General features: G+C 46.4%; 7 non-coding genes across 7 annotated transcripts; all 7 read right to left on the bottom strand.

Moving 5' to 3' along the window:
* Positions 1 to 6,199: 6,199 nt before the first annotated feature.
* Positions 6,200 to 6,272, bottom strand: Trnak-cuu (transfer RNA lysine (anticodon CUU)). The gene has a single exon. It is a non-coding gene; the product is annotated as a tRNA-Lys (tRNA).
* A 1,430-nt stretch (positions 6,273 to 7,702) lies between these two features.
* Positions 7,703 to 7,775, bottom strand: Trnak-cuu (transfer RNA lysine (anticodon CUU)). The gene has a single exon. It is a non-coding gene; the product is annotated as a tRNA-Lys (tRNA).
* Positions 7,776 to 9,205: 1,430 nt separating this feature from the next.
* Positions 9,206 to 9,278, bottom strand: Trnak-cuu (transfer RNA lysine (anticodon CUU)). The gene has a single exon. It is a non-coding gene; the product is annotated as a tRNA-Lys (tRNA).
* A 1,437-nt stretch (positions 9,279 to 10,715) lies between these two features.
* On the bottom strand, positions 10,716 to 10,788 carry Trnak-cuu (transfer RNA lysine (anticodon CUU)). Its single transcript has one exon. It is a non-coding gene; the product is annotated as a tRNA-Lys (tRNA).
* A 1,437-nt stretch (positions 10,789 to 12,225) lies between these two features.
* Positions 12,226 to 12,298, bottom strand: Trnak-cuu (transfer RNA lysine (anticodon CUU)). The gene has a single exon. It is a non-coding gene; the product is annotated as a tRNA-Lys (tRNA).
* Positions 12,299 to 15,362: 3,064 nt separating this feature from the next.
* On the bottom strand, positions 15,363 to 15,435 carry Trnak-cuu (transfer RNA lysine (anticodon CUU)). The gene has a single exon. It is a non-coding gene; the product is annotated as a tRNA-Lys (tRNA).
* Positions 15,436 to 19,803: 4,368 nt separating this feature from the next.
* On the bottom strand, positions 19,804 to 19,876 carry Trnak-cuu (transfer RNA lysine (anticodon CUU)). Its single transcript has one exon. It is a non-coding gene; the product is annotated as a tRNA-Lys (tRNA).
* Between the last annotated feature and the right edge of the window lie 1,266 nt (positions 19,877 to 21,142).

Genomic DNA, 21,142 nt, shown 5'->3' with positions numbered 1-21,142 from the left:
ATCCATTTTTTTTTTTTTTTTTTTTTTTATTTTTTTTAGGGCCTCCTTCCTCCCCTTCAGCCCCGCCTTGCGCTCGCCATAAATCGCCTTCGTCGGCGTCGGCTTCATCTGCCATGATTTCTGAAGTACTTATTCTTCTGAACTATTCCGATTTCCAAACCAAAGATACTTCTAAACCTATTGCATAGTCCCGCAATGGTGACAAAGTAGAATATATTTTTTTTTTTTTTTTTTTTTTTAATAGAAAATGAAAAAGGAACTCTGGTCCGCTAGAAAAACAGAAGAAAATAAAATAGTCCTTGTCGTAACACTGTTCAGTATACGTCACTGTGACATTTGAAGAAGAAAAGAGAAAAAACAAAGCAATGTAGAATGAAGGAAAGAAAAAAATACTTCTTTCATCGAAGAACGACTTCTAAAAAATTCGCATATCGTTTCCTGTAATGTCTCGTCTGTGAAAGTATGTGAAACTGTAATGCCAGGTAAAGACAGAACGCCGCCTCACTCTTGGGTTCTTGCGTCTGTAAATAATGAACATAATGACCCTTCAACCAATTGACAGAGTTCCGTTTGGTGTTCGGGTACGGCACTGAATCCGGATACAGGAAATCTTCAGGTTTAATACAAAGCTGGGAAGTCCTCATAATCGTAGCCAGTTTTCGGCGAATGCATGGCCAAACTGCTTGGACAGTGGTGCACAGAAAACGATGTTCATCAGTATCAGGCAAGTTGCACGTTAGGCACAAAGGTGAGTCAGCCAAATGTAGAGCATGAAGTCGTGAATTGGTACTTATTTTACGGTTCACGACCCTGTACCAAGAGGCTTTCACTGACGTTGGTAAATCACGGCTATGTATGTTTTTCCATATCACTGGCCAGCGATGATTGGGGTATTTGTGTTCGATGTTGTTCCTGTTCTTGGTTGCCAGTAGTTTATTATAAACTAACTTCACCACGGAAAGCTCATTTTCTGGGAGAGTTGACCGTACGTAACTGAACTCAATGAAAAAGCTCTTAAAGTGAGTCAGCGCAGGCGGAATATGTTGAACAGAGACAGGAGGCTGCAGGCAGGCCGGCGCTATTTCGGTTAACAAGTGAGCCGTTAGACTGTTCGGTAACGACCTCCACCGTTTGTAGGTGGTGCATACGTACAAAGCTCGTGACTTGGAACGAACATCTGTTAAATTTAAGCCTCCATCGGTCGTGGAGAGAGTGAGCGTATCGTACTTGACTTTAAAAATGTGTCCACGTGTGACAAAATGGCCTAGAGCGGACATCATACGCTTCGCTGTCTCCTGTGGCATGGGCAGTACTTGTGCAACGTAGTTAATCTTTGAGGTGAGGTAGACATTAGCGAAGGTGACTTTCTGCAGTTCATCAAGGCTTCTTAGGTAGTGGGTCTGCATGCAAGCACGCATACTTGCCAGGAGATTCCTATAGTTCACCGCAATTGTGTGCTGTATGTTGCTCCTGTACTCAATACCAAGGCATTTCATTTTAGAAATTAGTTGCAACTGACCGTGATGGTGCAGCGAGATGCCGCGTCCTATGTTCATAATGCCAGATTTCCTGGCATTCAACTTCGCACCCGCAACAAGTTCGTAGTTTTTGACGATCTGAAGGGCTTCCTCGACTTCACCTTCGTCCATGACCAAAAATCCGACGTCATCCGCATATGCAGTACAAACAATCTTAATGCCGTGGATGGTTAATCCTTGTAGACGCTGTGTCAAGGTGACAAGCAAAGGCTCAATGGCAATGGCAAACAAGGCCATCGACATAGGGCATCCCTGTCGCACTGAATTAGTAATATTAATTGATGCGCTCAGCTGGCCATTCACCATGAGTCGAGTTACTCCTTTACGAAGGAGCTCATGTATAAGATTGATAAAACGTAGTGGAAATCCCATGGCATGCATCGTCCGGATGAGAAACTGATGGTTTACTCTGTCGAATGCCTTTGAAAAGTCAAGGGAAACTAGCGCACACCGTATCTTACACGCATCTGCAATGGCTATAACGTCCCTGTATTGAGACAAATTTTGGAAGATCGTCCTACCGACACCTACACTGGTCTGGTACTGACCAATGACAGTATTCATCAACATTTTCAATCTATTAGAAATAATACGTGCTAAAATTTTGTAGTCACTGTTCAGTAAAGTAAGCGGCCGAAAATCGTCAACAGAACTGCACATTGGGCGTTTAGGGATTAAAACCACGATGCCTTCCACGAGAGCCTGAGGAACATTAAAATCTGGCCGTAAAATTTCATTAAACATACTCAACAACTTGGGCTTTAATTTGTCGCAGAAAGTAAGATAAAATTCGGCAGTGAGACCGTCGGGTCCCGGCGATTTATTTTTCGGACTTCGTGATAGCGCAGAATCCAATTCGTCTTCATCAATTTCTCGCATGAGAGTTTCGACTTCAGCAGCACCCAAAGTCCTTTGCAAGTTATTGAGTAATTCATCGTGAGTTCCATCGTCGGTATGTGTCGTTGTCAGGAGACCTGCCAAGTGATTGTGAAGTGCGTTCCGTATGTCTTGTTGCCGCGTGAGCGCAACGCCTTCACTCAACTGAAGACGAGTTATTAATCTCCGCCGCCCCCTCTTATTTTCACGAATGACGTGAAACATGGATGTCATTTCGTCGTCTATCACATTCTGGGGCCTGGACCTTATTTGAAAGCCTTCTGCCTGCTGCCGCTGAAGTTTTAATAATTTTGCCTTAATTTTTTTAATCTGCATAAAATTTTCAGGTACAGTCACATCGGACTGGTAAAGCTCCCTGAGACAAGTAAAATAAAACTCAGACGTTTGCCGTTGCCACCAGGATTTGTCCCGAGCGTAGCGTTTAAACATTTTTGATAAAGTTGGTTTGGCATGTGTTATCCACCATTCAGTAACGGAGGCATACTGTGCAACCCGTCGTTCACATGCCTCCCATGTTTCGTTAAAGACACGGTGACAGTCAACATCGTTAAGGAGAGCATTGTTAAGTTTCCAGAAACCTCTGCCGCGAAATGTGCCTTGCTTGACCATGTTAACAGTACAAATATATGCGGCATGATCGGAAAAAATTGTGGGCCAAACTTCGGATTGGAGGACTTTAGTCTTCATACACGCCGATACATAGATTCTGTCTAGCCGGCTTGCAGAGTGGTTCGTGACATGAGTGAACCCAGGTGCCGCTCCGTGCGTATGCTCCCATGTGTCAATGAGGTTCATTTCTTGGACGATACGTTCTAGTTCTCCAGATTTGTTAAAATTAGGCGTCTGGTCTTTTGGACTTAAGACACAATTGAAGTCACCCGCAAAAATTATACGATCGTAGGTTCCCCTAAAAAGTGGGACTATGGCGCTTGTGAAGAACTCAGCCCTAGCACGCCTATTGCTACTGCCGGACGGGGCGTAAACATTGATTATGCGTGTCCGATGGAAAGTGACAGCGATCCCTCTATGATCAGGCAGTTTTTCTGCGTCGGTCGCTACAATCCCTTCTTTTAACAGAATCGCTGTCCCTAAATTCGCACCGCTCCCGGAATTGGAGAGAGTAGTATAACCAGTTATTCGGTCAAGTTCAATCGCAGCGACTTCTTGAAGTAACAGAATATCGATATCCGCTGCGTATACAAAATCTTGTAAATTACGGAGCCGCCAGTACGACTGTATCTTATTGATGTTTAACGTGGCAATTTTATAGACTTGGGGCTCGTTCATGGGAGAAGGCACATACTATTAATTAAACAGTCTTAGAAGGATGGCTAACGAAATTGAGGCCAAGCGCGTCAGTCGGAGTTCCTGTAGTTCCCGGTACGGTTGGTGTATGCTGCTCTGTGGGGGGTGCCGAAGATTCCGTCTCAATGGTCCGCATGACAGCCGCATAATTGCTCGCATCCAATACTTCCATTTCCTGTGCCCAATTCCCAGTGAGAGTGGCCTCTGACAAAAGCGATCCTGCGTTTCCTTGAGCGTGGGTATCCGGCAAAACGACTCTACTCGAGGTATCACTATCTTCCACCCGTCGTGGATTCACAGGGGGAGACACTACAGGATCAATGTCCATTCGACCAGACGCAGGGAGACCAACTTCAGAGGGTTCAGAAGTGTTCTGACACATTTGGCTGCTTATTCGTTTCGCTTTGTCGCGGAGCTGTGGGGCGAGCTGATTGGCTCCTTGATGTGCAAGTCTCCGCTTCTTTTTGGAAGGCTTCCTGTTAGGGTTCGCAGTATCATCAACATCCGAAGTGGACTGTTGACTCTGGGGTTGATCCGCCGGGAACACAGCGTCTGCTTCATCCTCAGTACCAGTGGCATCAACCACTGGGGAGTCATCCGTCGTTACCTCCATCTCTGAGTGTGGTAGCGGCGGTGCCGCGTCAGCACTCGGTTCTTTGACGTTATCGGCCAAAACATCATTCAAACGAGGGGCATCTACAGGCGGGGTCGCGGGTGGAAGACCAGAAGCCGCGACAGCGTATGTCAGTGGCAGTGCCGTCGTCACAGGGGGGCTAGCGGCTTCACCGACAGGTATCTGCGTCACCCGTCTTTGTATACATTCAGAGCGCACGTGGCCGGGCGCACCACAGCCGGCACACGTTTTTGGCTGCCCATCATATATGACAATTCCGCGATGTCCACCTACGTAAATATATGAAGGTATGTGCTTCTGTACATCGATCTTAACCTGCCTGACGCCGTTAAGCACCGGAAATTTGTGGGCTTTGGACCAACGCTCCGCAAAATTGTTAATGACCCTCCCGTAAGGTGTCAATGCAGAATTTATTTGCGCGGCTGTTATTTCAAACGGGAGTTCGAAAATACGTGCCGTCCGGATGCCCAGTCCAGCATGCGTAATGCTGACGTCACTGACGGTACCATCGCTATGTTTAAACTTCAGTACACCTCCACTGGACTCTACAATTCTATCACACAGTTCAGAGGACGTTAATTTCACATAAACAACACTGGTCACGATAGAGAAATTTATCCCTACAATGTCATCAAAAGTAATCTTAGCTGTTTCCTCTAACCATGCTTCAACTTCAAACGAATTTGGTTTCGAAAAGTTCCTATCAAAGGTAAACTTCAAGGTATCTTTCCTGTTAGTCGGATTCATAATTCCATATCAGATCCTACAGAACGGAACGAATACTAATAAGCAGACGCTGTAAGCACGCGACTCACCGCCTGACGTAAACACTTCCTGCCGCAGCGCGCTGGCCCTGGAGGTCCGCTCACCACCGCTGCCGCAGGCAGACTGTATCCATTAGGCCACACAGTCACTGACGACCAAGTGCAACTTTTATATGACTCATCTCGAAAACGCTCACACCCCTGATAATTTGTGTTTTCGTTCTACACAGCCGCTGCCCTTGCTCTTTCCCACCCATTCGTTACATTCAACCTCTTACGTGACCTACCAAATATAGACTGGGAAACAAGACCACACACTTTGTGCATACGGAATCGAAGGCAGGGCGTGCCTCGCCGCATTTGCCACGATGGCCATTTGCTACTTCTGCAGAAGCGGCGGCGGCGACGACGACGACGACGACGACGACTGCGAGAGGCTCTGACATATGTGAGAAATACATCTATAAAATGTAATTCAGACTGCCTCGTCCCACCTTATGCTGAACCGCTTTGGCAAATGCTTTATCTGCGCCATTCGCCTTAATCACATCTGAGAGTAATTCTTAATAAAAGGCATGTCGCTAATTGTTCGTCATCACAGATACTGTTTGCTATACGGCCACGACGCGCAACTGATTTCCAAAATTCGACTTCTTCCTTTGAGGATGGAACTCACGACCCTTGGTTTACTAGTCCAGTGCTCTACCACTGAGCTAAAGAGGCGCGGCTTAGAGGTACTTTTGCGTTCTTCGTCCTTACGGTCGTCTGGATCATCAGACTTCAGCTGACAACACTTCATATTACCGACTAATATTTGCAGCTATGGCGACCCTTTACTGCTTGGCTACACATCTGACACGTAACCGATGTCCTCTCCAAACAACAACACTTGCATTTCAGAACATGTCTTTCACACATGTCTACAAAATCACCTTCACCTTCAAATACAGTTTCCTTGCGACTGACAGAGACGTAGGCAAATTTTAAAGTTGCTATTTCCATTACATCACGTTAATCAGAAAAACGGTAATTTACATTTGCAGCGGAACAAAATTCCTTTTCGCCCAGCGTGGGGCTCGAACCTACGACCCTGAGATTAAGAGTCTCATGCTCTGCCGACTGAGCTAGCCGGGCTGCTTCGGTGAATACTTGCCGGGCAGCACGTCACACAGTACTCGTTTCGGTTGGGTGGTCCCATACAGAATCTCTCCATGCTGCCTAATGTTTTCCTAACGTCACACTCGTCACGTACTTCACTTTTATTTCATAATCATTTCTGAGAGGTAAGGAATTGCATGACAACCTGCAGAGCTAGTGGCGTCAAAATTAACACTCATACTTGATTTGACTCAAAAGGCGAACGAGTTACTTTCCGACGTTGTTTTAGATGTGCAAGTGCCAGTGGAAACTCGCGGTGACGGCACTCTGCCGACCATTTCGCTAGTTAACACCGGTCTTGTAGTGTGTGTTTCAAGCTCAAGAGCATCTCCAAGCAGAAAATGGTCAACAGCAACATACAGACGGTTTCGTACTGCTCAAATGCTACATTAAAACGGTATGTTTCTTTTTCAGAACTGATAAAACACGAGCGTGACACCATTCCAACCTGTAATCTTCAGATCCGAAGTCCGACGCCTTATCTATTAGGCCACACAGTCACTGACGACCAAGTGCAACTTGTATATGACTCATCTCGAAACGCTTACACCCCTGATAATTTCTGTTTTCGTTCTACGCAGCCGCTGCCCTTGCTCTTTCCCACCCATTCGTTACATTCAACCTCTTACGTGACCGACCAAATATAGACTGGGAAACAAGACCACACACTTTGTGCATACGGAATCGAAGGCAGGGCGTGCCTCGCCGCATTTGCAACGATGGCCATTTGCTACTTCTGCAGAAGCGGCGGCAGCGACGACGACGACGACGACCGCGAGAGGCTCTGACATATGTGAGAAATACATCTATAAAATGTAATTCAGACTGCCTCGTCCCACCTTATGCTGTACCGCTTTGGCAAAGGCTTTATCTGCGCCATTCGCCTTAATCACATCTGAGAGTAATTCTTAATATGAGGCATGTCGCTAATTGTTCGTCATCACAGATACTGTTTGCTATACGGCCACGACGCGCAACTGATTTCCAAAACTCGACTTCTTCCTTTGAGGATGGAACTCACGACCCTTGGTTTACTAGTCCAGTGCTCTACCACTGAGCTAAAGAGGCGCGCCCTACCGGTTTTTTTGCGTACTTCGTCCTTACGGTCGTCTGGATCATCGGACTTCAGCTGACAACACTTCATATTACCGACTAATATTTGCAGCTATGGCGACCCATTACTGCTTGGCTACACATCTGACACGTAACCGATGTCCTCTCCAAACAACAACACTTGCATTTCAGAACATGTCTTTCACACATGTCTACAAAATCACCTTCACCTTCAAATACAGTTTCCTTGCGACTGACAGAGACGTAGGCAAATTTTAAGGTTGCTATTTCCATTACATCACGTTAATCAGAAAAACGGTAATTTACATTTGCAGCGGAACAAAATTCCGTTTCGCCCAGCGTGGGGCTCGAACCTACGACCCTGAGATTAAGAGTCTCATGCTCTGCCGACTGAGCTAGCCGGGCTGCTTCGGTGAATACTTGCCGGGCAGCACGTCACACAGTACTCGTTTCGGTTGGGTGGTCCCATACAGAATCTCTCCATGCTGCCTAATGTTTTCCTAACGTCACACTCGTCACGTACTTCACTTTTATTTCATAATCATTTCTGAGAGGTAAGGAATTGCATGACAACCTGCAGAGCTAGTGGCGTCAAAATTAACACTCATACTTGATGTGACTCAAAAGGCGAACGAGTTACTTTCCGACGTTGTTTTAGATGTGCAAGTGCCAGTGGAAATTCGCGGTGACAGCACTCTGCCGACCATTTTGCTAGTTAACACCGGTCTTGTAGTGTGTGTTTCAAGCTCAAGAGCATCTCCAAGCAGAAAATGGTCAACAGCAACATTCAGACGGTTTCGTACTGCTCAAATGCTACATTAAAACGGAATGTTTCTTTTTCAGAACTGATAAAACACGAGCGTGACAGCATTCGAACCTGTAATCTTCAGATCCGAAGTCCGACGCCTTATCCATTAGGCCACACAGTCACTGACGACCAAGTGCAACTTGTATATGACTCATCTCGAAACGCTTACACCCCTGATAATTTGTGTTTTCGTTCTACACAGCCGCTGCCCTTGCTCTTTCCCACCCATTCGTTACATTCAACCTCTTACGTGACCGACCAAATATAGACTGGGAAACAAGACCACACACTTTGTGCATACGGAATCGAAGGCAGGGCGTGCCTCGCCGCATTTGCAACGATGGCCATTTGCTACTTCTGCAGAAGCGGCGGCAGCGACGACGACGACGACGACCGCGAGAGGCTCTGACATATGTGAGAAATACATCTATAAAATGTAATTCAGACTGCCTCGTCCCACCTTATGCTGAACCGCTTTGGCAAAGGCTTTATCTGCGCCATTCGCCTTAATCACATCTGAGAGTAATTCTTAATAAAAGGCATGTCGCTAACTGTTCGTCATCACAGATACTGTTTGCTATACGGCCACGACGCGCAACTGATTTCCAAAATTCGACTTCTTCCTTTGAGGATGGAAGTCACGACCCTTGGTTTACTAGTCCAGTGCTCTACCACTGAGCTAAAGAGGCGCGGCCTAGCGGTACTTTTAGGTACTTCGTCCTTACGGTCGTCTGGATCATCAGACTTCAGCTGACAACACTTCATATTACCGACTAATATTTGCTGCTATGGCGACCCATTACTGCTTGGCTACACATCTGACACGTAACCGATGTCCTCTCCAAACAACAACAATTGCATTTCAGAACATGTCTTTCAGACATGTCTACAAAATCACCTTCACCTTCAAATACAGTTTCCTTGCGACTGACAGAGACGTAGGCAAAGTTTAAAGTTGCTATTTCCATTACATCACGTTAATCAGAAAAACGGTAATTTACATTTGCAGCGGAACAAAATTCCGTTTCGCCCAGCGTGGGGCTCGAACCCACCACCCTGAGATTAAGAGTCTCATGCTCTACCGACTGAGCTAGCCGGGCTGCTTCGGTGAATACTTGCCGGGCAGCACGTCACACAGTACTCGTTTGGGTTGGGTGGTCCCATACAGAATCTCTCCATGCTGCCTAATGTTTTCATAACGTCACACTCGTCACGTACTTCACTTTTATTTCATAATCATTTCTGAGAGGTAAGGAATTGCATGACAACCTGCAGAGCTAGTGGCGTCAAAATTAACACTCATACTTGATGTGACTCAAAAGGCGAACGAGTTACTTTCCGACGTTGTTTTAGATGTGCAAGTGCCAGTGGAAACTCGCGGTGACGGCACTCTGCCGACCATTTCGCTAGTTAACACCGGTCTTGTAGTGTGTGTTTCAAGCTCAAGAGCATCTCCAAGCAGAAAATGGTCAACAGCAACATTCAGACGGTTTCGTACTGCTCAAATGCTACATTAAAACGGTATGTTTCTTTTTCAGAACTGATAAAACACGAGCGTGACAGCATTCGAACCTGTAATCTTCAGATCCGAAGTCCGACGCCTTATCCATTAAGCCACACAGTCACTGGCGACCAAGTGCAACTTGTATATGACTCATCTCGAAACGCTTACACCCCTGATAATTTGTGTTTTCGTTCTACGCAGCCGCTGCCCTTGCTCTTTCCCACCCATTCGTTACATTCAACCTCTTACGTGACCGACCAAATATAGACTGGGAAACAAGACCACACACTTTGTGCATACGGAATCGAAGGCAGGGCGTGCCTCGCCGCATTTGCCACGATGGCCATTTGCTACTTCTGCACAAGCGGCGGCAGCGACGACGACGACGACGACGACGACCGCGAGAGGCTCTGACATATGTGAGAAATACATCTATAAAATGTAATTCAGACTGCCTCGTCCCACCTTATGCTGTACCGCTTTGGCAAAGGCTTTATCTGCGCCATTCGCCTTAATCACGTCTGAGAGTAATTCTTAATAAAAGGCATGTCGCTAATTGTTCGTCATCACAGATACTGTTTGCTATACGGCCACGACGCGCAACTGATTCACAAAATTCGACTTGTTCCTTTGAAGATGGAACTCACGACCCTTGGTTTACTAGTCCAGTGCTCTACCACTGAGCTAAAGAGGCGCGGCCTAGCGGTACTTTTGCGTACTTCGTCCTTACGGTCGTCTGGATCATCAGACTTCAGCTGACAACACTTCATATTACCGACTAATATTTGCAGCTATGGTGACCCATTACTGCTTGGCTACACATCTGACACGTAACCGATGTCCTCTCCAAACAACAACACTTGCATTTCAGAACATGTCTTTCACACATGTCTACAAAATCACCTTCACCTTCAAACACAGTTTCCTTGCGACTGACAGAGACGTAGGCAAAAGTTTGAAGTTGCTATTTCCATTACATCACGTTAATCAGAAAAACGGTAATTTACAATTGCTGCGGAACAAAATTCCGTTTCGCCCAGCGTGGGGCTCGAACCCACGACCCTGAGATTAAGAGTCTCATGCTCTACCGACTGAGCTAGCCGGGCTGCTTCGGTGAATACTTGTCGGTCAGCACGTCACACAGTACTCGTTTGGGTTGGGTGGTCCCATACAGAATCTCTCCATGCTGCCTAATGTTTTCATAACGTCACACTCGTCACGTACTTCACTTTTATTTCATAATCATTTCTGAGAGGTAAGGAATTGCATGACAACCTGCAGAGCTAGTGGCGTCAAAATTAACACTCATACTTGATGTGACTCAAAAGGCGAACGAGTTACTTTCCGACGTTGTTTTAGATGTGCAAGTGCCAGTGGAAACTCGCGGTGACGGCACTCTGCCGACCATTTCGCTAGTTAACACCGGTCTTGTAGTGTGTGTTTCAAGCTCAAGAGCATCTCCAAGCAGAAAATGTTCAACAGCAACATTCAGACGGTTTCGTACTGCTCAAATGCTACATTAAAAAGGTATGTTTCTTTTTCAGAACTGATAAGACACGAGCGTGACAGCATTCGAACCTGTAATCTTCAGATCCGAAGTCCGACGCCTTATCCATTAGGCCACACAGTCACTGCCGAACAAGTGCAACTTGTATATGACTTATCTCGAAACGCTCACACCCCTGATAATTTGTGTTTTCGTTCTACACAGCCGCTGCCCTTGCTATTTCCCACCAATTCGTTACATTTAACCTCTTACGTGACCGAACAAATATAGACTGGGAAACAAGACCACACACTTTGTGCATACGGAATCGAAGGCAGGGCGTGCCTCGCCGCATTTGCCACGATGGCCATTTGCTACTTCTGCAGAAGCGGCGGCGGCGACGACGACGACGACGACGACGACCGCGAGAGGCTCTGACATATGTGAGAAATACATCTATAAAATGTAATTCAGACTGCCTCGTCCCACCTTATGCTGTACCGCTTTGGCAAAGGCTTTATCTGCGCCATTCGCCTTAATCACTTCTGAGAGTAATTCTTAATAAAAGGCATGTCGCTAATTGTTCGTCATCACAAATACTGTTTGCTATACGGCCACGACGCGCAACTGATTTCCAAAATTCGACTTCTTCCTTTGAGGATGGACCTCACGAGCCATGGTTTACTAGTCCAGTGCTCTACCACTGAGCTAAAGAGGCGCGGCCTAGCGGTACTTTTGCGTACTTCGTCCTTACGGTCGTCTGGATCATCAGACTTCAGCTGACAACACTTCATATTACCGACTAATATTTGCAGCTATGGCGACCCATTACTGCTTGGCTACACATCTGACACGTAACCGATGTCCTCTCCAAACAACAACACTTGCATTTCAGAACATGTCTTTCACACATGTCTACAAAATCACCTTCACCTTCAAATACAGTTTCCTTGCGACTGACAGAGACGTAGGCAAAGTTTAAAGTTGCTATTTCAATTACATCACGTTAAACAGAAAAACGGTAATTTACATTTTGCAGCGGAACAAAATTCCGTTTCGCCCAGCGTGGGGCTCGAAACCACGACCCTTAGATTAAGAGTCGCATGCTCTACCGACTGAGCTAGCCGGGCTGCTTCGGTGAATACTTGCCGAGCAGCACGTCACACAGTACTCGTTTGGGTTGGGTGGTCCCATACAGAATCTCTCCATGCTGCCTAATGTTTTCCTAACGTCACACTCGTCACGTACTTCACTTTTATTTCATAATCATTTCTGAGAGGCAAGGAATTGCATGACAACCTGCAGAGCTAGTGGCGTTAAAATTAACACTCATACTTGATGTGACTCAAAAGGCGAACGAGTTACTTTCCGACGTTGTTTTAGATGTGCAAGTGCCAGTGGAAACTCGCGGTGACGGCACTCTGCCGACCATTTCGCTAGTTAACACCGGTCTTGTAGTGTGTGTTTCAAGCTCAAGAGCATCTCCAAGCAGAAAATGGTCAACAGCAACATTCAGACGGTTTCGTACTGCTCAAATGCTACATTAAAACGGTATGTTTCTTTTTCAGAACTGATAAAACAAGAGCGTGACAGCATTCGAACCTGTAATCTTCAGATCCGAAGTCCGACGCCTTATCCATTAGGCCACACAGTCACTGACGACGAAGTGCAACTTGTATATGACTCATCTCGAAACGCTCACACCCCTGATAATTTGTGTTTTCGTTCTACACAGCCGCTGCCCTAGCTCTTTCCCACCCATTCGTTACATTCAACCTCTTACGTGACCGACCAAATATAGACTGGGAAACAAGACCACACACTTTTTGCATACGGAATCGAAGGCAGGGCGTGCCTCGCCGCATTTGCCACGATGGCCATTTGCTACTTCTGCAGAAGCGGCGGCGGCGGCGACGACGACGACGACGACGACGATCGCGAGAGGCTATGACATATGTGAGAAATAATCTATAAAATGTAATTCAGACTGCCTCGTCCTCCCAGCTTATGCTGAACCGCTTTGGCAAAGGCTTTATCTGCGCCATTCGCCTTAATCACATCTGAGAGTAATTCTTAATAAAAGGCATGTCGCTAATTGTTCGTCATCACAGATACTGTTTGCTATACGGCCACGACGCGCAACTGATTTCCAAAATTCGACTTGTTCCTTTGATGATGGAACTCACGACTCTTGGTTTACTAGTCCAGTGCTCTACCACTGAGCTAAAGAGGCGCGGCCTAGCGATGCTTTTGCGTACTTCGTCCTTACGGTCGTCTGGATCATCAGACTTCAGCTGACAACACTTCATATTACCGACTAATATTTGAAGCTATGGCGACCCATTACTGCTTGGCTACACATCTGACACGTAACCGATGTCCTCTCCAAACAACAACACTTGCATTTCAGAACATGTCTTTCACACATGTCTACAAAATCACCTTCACCTTCAAATACAGTTTCCTTGCGACTGACAGAGATGTAGGCAAAGTTTAAAGTTGCTGTTTCCATTACATCACGTTAATCAGAAAAACGGTAATTTACATCTGCAGCGGAACAAAATTCCGTTTCGCCCAGCGAGGGCCCGAACCCACGACACTGAGATTAAGGGTCTCATGCTCTACCGACTGAGCTAGCCGGGCTGCTTCGGTGAATACTTGCCGGGCAGCACGTCACACAGTACTCGTTTGGGTTGGGTGGTCCCATACAGAATCTCTCCATGCTGCCTAATGTTTTCCTAACGTCACACTCGTCACGTACTTCACTTTTATTTCATAATCATTTCTGAGAGGTAAGGAATTGCATGACAACCTGCAGAGCTAGTGGCGTCAAAATTAACACTCATACTTGATGTGACTCAAAAGGCGAACGAGTTACTTTCCGACGTTGTTTTAGATGTGCAAGTGCCAGTGGAAACTCGCGGTGACGGCACTCTGCCGACCATTTCGCTAGTTAACACCGGTCTTGTAGTGTGTGTTTCAAGCTCAAGAGCATCTCCAAGCAGAACATGGTCAACAGCAACATTCAGACAGTTTCGTACTGCTCAAACCCTTCATTAAAACGGTATGTTTCTTTTTCAGATTTGATAAAACACGAGCGTGACAGCATTCGAACCTGTAATCTCCAGATCCGAAGTCTGACGCCTTATCCATTAGGCCACACAGTCACTGACGACCAAGTGCAACTTGTATATGACTCATCTCGAAACGCTCACACCCCTGATAATTTGTGTTTTCGTTCTACACAGCCGCTGCCCTTGCTCTTTCTCACCCATTCGTTACATTCAACCTCTTACGTGACCGACCAAGTATAGACTGGGAAACAAGACCACACACTTTGTGCATACGGAATCGAAGGCATGGCGTGCTTCGCCGCAATTGCCACGATGGCCATTTGCTACTTCTGCAGAAGCGGCGTGGGAAACAAGACCACAAACTTTGTGCATACGGAATCGAAGGCATGGCGTGCTTCGCCGCAATTGCCACGATGGCCATTTGCTACTTCTGCAGAAGCGGCGGCGGCGGCGACGACGACGACGACGACGACGACGACGACGACCGCGAGAGGCTCTGACATATGTGAGAAATACATCTATAAAATGTAATTCAGACTGCCTCGTCCCACCTTATGCTGTACCGCTTTGGCAAAGGCTTTATCTGCGCCATTCGCCTTAATCACATCTGAGAGTAATTCTTAATAAAAGGCATGTCGCTAATTGTTCGTCATCACAGATACGGTTTGCTATACGGCCACGACGCGCAACTGATTTCCAAAATTCGACTTGTTCCTTTGAGGATGGAACTCACGACCCTTGGTTTACTAGTCCAGTGCTCTACCACTGAGCTAAAGAGGCGCGGCCTAGCGATACTTTTGCGTACTTCGTCCTTACGGTCGTCTGCATCATCAGACTTCAGCTGACAACACTTCATATTACCGACTAATATTTTTGCAGCTATGGCGACCCATTACTGCTTGGCTACACATCTGACACGTAACCGATGTCCTCTCCAAACAACAACACTTGCATTTCAGAACATGTCTTTCACACATGTCTACAAAATCACCTTCACCTTCAAATACAGTTTCCTTGCGACTGACAGAGACGTAGGCAAATTTTAAAGTTGCTGTTTCCATTACATCACGTTAATCAGAAAAACGGTAATTTACATCTGCAGCCGAACAAAATTCCGTTTCGCCCAGCGTGGGGCTCGAACCCACGACCCTGAGATTAAGGGTCTCATGCTCTACCGACTGAGCTAGCCGGGCTGCTTCGGTGAGTACTTACCGGGCAGCCCGTCACACAGTACTCGTTTGGGTTGGGTGGTCCTATACAGAATCTCTCCATGCTGCCTAATGTTTTCATAACGTCACACTCGTCACGTACTTCACTTTTATTTCATAATCATTTCTGAGAGGTAAAGGAATTGCATGACAACCTGCAGAGCTAGTGGCGTCAAAATTAACACTCATACTTGATGTGACTCAAAAGGCGAACGAGTTACTTTCCGACGTTGTTTTAGATGTGCAAGTGCCAGTGGAAACTCGCGGTGACGGCACTCTGCCGACCATTTCGCTAGTTAACACCGGTCTTGTGGTGTGTGTTTCAAGCTCAAGAGCATCTCCAAGCAGAAAATGGTCAACAGCAACATTCAGACGGTTTCGCACTGCTCAAATGCTACATTAAAACGGTATGTTTCTTTTTCAGAACTGATAAAACACGAGCGTGACAGCATTCGAACCTGTAATCTTCAGATCCGAAGTCCGACGCCTTATCCATTACGCCACACAGTCACTGACGACCAAGTGCAACTTGTATATGACTCATCTCGAAACGCTCACACCCCTGATAATTTGTGTTTTCGTTCTACACAGCCGCTGCCCTTGCTCTTTCCCACCCATTCGTTACATTCAACCTCTTACGTGACCGAACAAATATAGACTGGGAAACAAGACCACACACTTTGTGCATACGGAATCGAAGGCAGGGCGTGCCTCGCTGCATTTGCCACGATGGCCATTTGCTACTTCTGCAGAAGCGGCGACGACGACGACGACGACGACGACGACGACCGCGAGAGGCTCTGACATATGTGAGAAATACATCTATAAAATGTAATTCAGACTGCCTCGTCCCACCTTATGCTGAACCGCTTTGGCAAAGGCTTTATCTGCGCCATTCGCCTTAATCACATCTGAGAGTAATTCTTAATAAAAAGCATGTCGCTAATTGTTCGTCATCACAGATACTGTTTGCTATACGGCCACGACGCGCAACTGATTTCCAAAATTCGACTTTTTCCTTTGAGGATGGAACTCACGACCCTTGGTTTAATAGTCCAGTGCTCTACCACTGAGCTAAAGAGGCGCGGCCTAGCGGTACTTTTGCGTACTTCGTCCTTACGGTCGTCTGGATCATCAGGCTTCAGCTGACAACACTTCATATTACCGACAAATATTTGCAGCTATGTCGACCCATTACTGCTTGGCTACACATCTGACACGTAACCGATGTCCTCTCCAAACAACAACACTTGCATTTCAGAACATGTCTTTCACACATGTCTACAAAATCACCTTCACCTTCAAATACAGTTTCCTTGCGACTGACAGAGACGTAGGCAAAGTTTAAAGTTGCTATTTCCATTACATCACGTTAATCAGAAAAACGGTAATTTACATCTGCAGCGGAACAAAATTCCGTTTCGCCCAGCGTACGGCTCGAACCCTGAGATTAAGAGTCTCATGCTCTACCGACTGAGCTAGCCGGGCTGCTTCGGTAAATACTTGCCGGCACAGTACTCGTTTGGGTTGGGTGGTCCCATACAGAATCTCTCCATGCTGCCTAATGTTTTCCTAACGTCACACTCGTCACGTACTTCACTTTTATTTCATAATCATTTCTGAGAGGTAAGGAATTGCATGACAACCTGCAGAGCTAGTGGCGTCAAAATTAACACTCATACTTGATGTGACTCAAAAGGCGAACGAGTTACTTTCCGACGTTGTTTTAGATGTGCAAGTGCCAGTGGAACCCGCGGTGACGGCACTCTGCCGACGATTTCGCTAGTTAACACCGGTCTTGTAGTGTGTGTTTCAAGCTCAAGAGCATCTCCAAGCAGAAAATGGTCAACAGCAACATTCAGACGGTTTCGTACTGCTCAAACGCTACATTAAAACGGTATGTTTCTTTTTCAGAACTGATAAAACACGAGTGTGACAGCATTCGAACTTGTAATCTTCAGATCCGAAGTCCGACGCCTTATCCATTAGGCGTCAAAATTAACACTCATACTTGATGTGACTCAAAAGGCGAACGAGTTACTTTCCGACGTTGTTTTAGATGTGCAAGTGCCAGTGGAACCCGCGGTGACGGCACTCTGCCGACGATTTCGCTAGTTAACACCGGTCTTGTAGTGTGTGTTTCAAGCTCAAGAGCATCTCCAAGCAGAAAATGGTCAACAGCAACATTCAGACGGTTTCGTACTGCTCAAACGCTACATTAAAACGGTATGTTTCTTTTTCAGAACTGATAAAACACGAGTGTGACAGCATTCGAACTTGTAATCTTCAGATCCGAAGTCCGACGCCTTATCCATTAGGCCACACAGTCACTGACGACCAAGTGCCACTTGTATATGACTCATCTCGAAACGCTCACACCCCTGATAATTTGTGTTTTCGTTCTACGCAGCCGCTGCCCTTGCTCTTTCCCACCCATTCGTTACATTCAACCTCTTACGTGACCGACCAAATATAGACTGGGAAACAAGACCACACACTTTGTGCATACGGAATCGAAGGCAGGGCGTGCCTCGTCGCATTTGCCACGATGGCCATTTGCTACTTCTGCAGAAGCGGCGGCGGCGACGACGACGACGACGACGACGACGACGACGACGACGACGACGACCGCGAGAGGCTCTGACATATGTGAGAAATACATCTATAAAATGTAATTCAGACTGCCTCGTCCCACCTTATGCTGAACCGCTTTGGCAAAGGCTTTATCTGCGCCATTCGCCTTAATCACATCTGAGAGTAATTCTTAATAAAAGGCATGTCGCTAACTGTTCGTCATCACAGATACTGTTTGCTATACGGCCACGACGCGCAACTGATTTCCAAAATTCGACTTCTTTCTTTGAGGATGGAACTCACGACCCTTGGTTTACTAGTCCAGTGCTCTACCACTGAGCTCAAGAGGCGCATCCTAGTGGTACATTTGCGTAATTCGTCCTTACGGTCGTCTGGATCATCAGACTTCAGCTGACAACACTTCATAATACCGACTAATATTTGCAGCTATGGCGACCCATTACTGCTTGGCTACACATCTGACACGTAACCGATGTCCTCTCCAAACAACAACACTTGCATTTCAGAACATGTCTTTCACACATGTCTACAAAATCACCTTCACCTTCAAATACAGTTTCCTTGCGACTGACAGAGACGTAGGCAAAGTTTAAAGTTGCTATTTCCATTACATCACGTTAATCAGAAAAACGGTAATTTACATTTGCAGCGGAACAAAATTCCGTTTCGCCCAAGCAGAAAATGGTCAACAGCAACATTCAGACGGTTTCGTACTGCTCAAATGCTACATTAAAACGGTATGTTTCTTTTTCAGAACTGATAAAACACGAGCGTGACAGCATTCGAACCTGTAATCTTTAGATCTGAAGTCCGACGCCTTATCCATTAGGCCACACAGTCTCTGACGACCAAGTGCAACTTGTATATGACTCATCTCGAAACGCTCACACCCCTGATAATTTGTGTTTTCGTTCTACACAGCCGCTGCCCTAGCTCTTTCCCACCCATTCGTTACATTCAACCTCTTACGTGACCGAACAAATATAGACTGGGAAACAAGATCACACACTTTGTGCATACGGAATCGAAGGCAGGGCGTGCCTCGCCGCATTTGCCACGATGGCCATTTGCTACTTCTGCAGAAGCGGCGGCGGCGACGACGACGACGACGACGACGACGACGACCGCGAGAGCCTCTGACATATGTGAGAAATACATCTATAAAATGTAATTCAGACTGCCTCGTCCCACCTTATGCTGTAAAGCTTTGGCAAAGGCTTTATCTGCGCCATTCGCCTTAATCACATCTGAGAGTAATTCTTAATAAAAGGCATGTCGCTAATTGTTCGTCATCACAGATGCTGTTTGCTATACGGCCACGACGCGCAACTGGTTTCCAAAATTCGACTTCTTCCGTTGAAGATGGACCTCACGACCCTTGGTTTACTAGTCCAGTGCTCTACCACTGAGCTAAAGAGGCGCGGCCTAGCGGTACTTTTGCGTACTTCGTCCTTACGGTAGTCTGGATCATCAGACTTCAGCTGACAACACTTCATATTACCGACTAATATTTGCAGCTATGGCGACCCATTACTGCTTGGCTACACATCTGACACGTAACCGATGTCCTCTCCAAACAACAACACTTGCATTTCAGAACATGTCTTTCACACATGTCTACAAAATCACCTTCACCTTCAAATACAGTTTCCTTGCGACTGACAGAGACGTAGGCAAAGTTTAAAGTTGCTATTTCCATTACATCACGTTAATCAGAAAAACGGTAATTTACATTTGCAGCGGAACAAAATTCCGTTTCGCCCAGCGTGGGGTTCGAACCCACGACCCTGAGATTAAGAGTCTCATGCTCTACCGACTGAGCTAGCCGGGCTGCTTCGGTGAATACTTGCCGGCACAGTACTCGTTTGGGTTGGGTGGTCCCATACAGAATCTCTCCATGCTGCCTAATGTTTTCCTAACGTCACACTCGTCACGTACTTCACTTTTATTTCATAATCATTTCTGAGAGGTAAGGAATTGCATGACAACCTGCAGAGCTAGTGGTGTCAAAATTAACACTCATACTTGATGTGACTCAAAAGGCGAACGAGTTACTTTCCGACGTTGTTTTAGATGTGCAAGTGCCAGTGGAAACTCGCGGTGACGGCACTCTGCCGACCATTTCGCTAGTTAACACCGGTCTTGTAGTGTGTGTTTCAAGCTCAAGAGCATCTCCAAGCAGAAAATGGTCAACAGCAACATTCAGACGGTTTCGTACTGCTCAAATGCTACATTAAAACGGTATGTTTCTTTTTCAGAACTGATAAAACACGAGCGTGACAGCATTCGAACCTATAATCTTCAGAGCCGAAGTCCGACGCCTTATCCATTAGGCCACACAGTCACTCACGACCAAGTGCAACTTGTATATGACTCATCTCGAAACGCTCACACCACTGATAATTTGTGTTTTCGTTCTACACAGCCGCTGCCCTTGCTCTTTCCCACCCATTCGTTACATTCAACCTCTTACGTGACCGAACAAATATAGACTGGGAAACAAGACCACACATTTTGTGCATACGGAATCGAAGGCAGGGCGTGCCTCGCCGCATTTGCCACGATGGCCATTTGCTACTTCTGCAGAAGCGGCGACGGCGACGACGACGACGACGACGACGACGACGACCGCGAGAGGCTCTGACATATGTGAAAAATACATCTATAAAATGTAATTCAGAATGCCTCGTCCCACCTTATGCTGAACCGCTTTGGCAAAGACTTTATCTGCGCCATTCGCCTTAATCACATCTGAGAGTAATTCTTAATAAAAGGCATGTCGCTAATTGTTCGTCATCACAGATACTGTTTGCTATACGGCCACGACGCGCAACTGGTTTCCAAAATTCGACTTCTTCCTTTGAGGATGGAACTCACGACCCTTGGTTTACTAGTCCAGTGCTCTACCACTGAGCTAAAGAGGCGCGGCCTAGCGGTACTTTTGCGTACTTCGTCCTTACGTAGTCTGGATCATCAGACTTCAGCTGACAACACTTCATATTACCGACTAATATTTGCAGCTATGGCGACCCATTACTGCTTGGCTACACATCTGACACGTAACCGATGTCCTCTCCAAACAACAACACTTGCATTT

The sequence above is a fragment of the Schistocerca gregaria genome, chromosome 8 (assembly GCF_023897955.1).
Source record: "Schistocerca gregaria isolate iqSchGreg1 chromosome 8, iqSchGreg1.2, whole genome shotgun sequence".
Taxonomy (NCBI): Eukaryota; Metazoa; Arthropoda; class Insecta; order Orthoptera; family Acrididae; genus Schistocerca; species Schistocerca gregaria.
This window is presented reverse-complemented; position numbering and strand designations above follow the sequence as displayed.